A 1,111-nucleotide genomic window follows, 5' to 3' on the forward strand; every position below is an offset into this window, starting at 1 on the left:
TTCTACTCCTTTGCCCTTTCAATGTGTTATCTATTTCTGACAATTTAGTATTCATCTTCTGGATTTCTATCTGTAGATTTAGAATCATTTCTGATTTTTCATTGATTTTGTCATTTTGTTCTTGTATTTTCTTCCAAAATTCTTCTAGGGGTTTTTCTATGTTTTCTTTAGTCTGTCTCTCAATTCTTTGAAGATACCTAAATATAATTCTTTTGAATTTCTTATTAGAGAGTTCCAATGCTGCTTCTTCCTCAGGGATGTGTTCTGGGTCTGTATCTTGCTCCCTTGTTTCTAGCACTTTACCTTGTTTCTTTGTGTGGACTTTGATGGTCTGTTGTCTCCGAGGCATCATGATGTTGTATTTAGATCTCTGTTAACTGGTTGTGAAGAGCAGCCAAGTGTGATTCAGGCTCTTCTTGGTGTTTTTTTTTATTGTTGCCCTTTTGGTGCAGAAGGAGGTGGTGGCTCTCACTCAGCAAATGAAGTTGCAGAAGGTGTTGATGTAGTTGTATCTTATGGGACTGTTGCTGTCTCCCACTTAGACAAAAATTACAATTGAATAACCATCAACAAACTAAAAGCACATAGACAAAAAATACACTGTGTAATCGCAAAAGAACAGTAATCAAAAAAGGGAAATAATAAGAAGAAAGAAACAAGAAAACCTGCAATATCTAAGGATAGGGCTCTAAGAGAAAAAAGGTAGAGAAGGAGAATAATGAAGAAAAAAATGGGAAAAATGCAAAAAGAAAAACAAGGAACAGGGTTAACCATGAGAAAAAATGGAAAAAAAAAATGAATTTGTATTTTTTTAAAAAATTATTTTTCAACCAGTAACAAGGAAAAGAAAAAAAAAAAGCTATAAATTAGGACCTGGGGGGCAAGGGGAGAATAAAGAATAATAGCAAAAAGGACAAAAGTATTATTAATAATTGTTGTTGTTGTTGTTGTTGTTATGTGCCATCAAGTCGGCCCCGACTCATAGCGACCCCTCCTTGGGTTTCCGAGGCAATATCACTATGGAAGTAGGATTGCCCAACCTTCCTTCCGAGGAGTGGCTGGTGGGTTTGAACCGCCAGCCTTCTGGTTAGCAGTCAGGTGCTTTAGCCAC

This window comes from Orycteropus afer, unplaced genomic scaffold, assembly GCF_000298275.1.
Source record: "Orycteropus afer afer isolate SDZICR_OR568_19922 unplaced genomic scaffold, OryAfe1.0 scaffold00161, whole genome shotgun sequence".
NCBI classification, from domain to species: Eukaryota; Metazoa; Chordata; class Mammalia; order Tubulidentata; family Orycteropodidae; genus Orycteropus; species Orycteropus afer.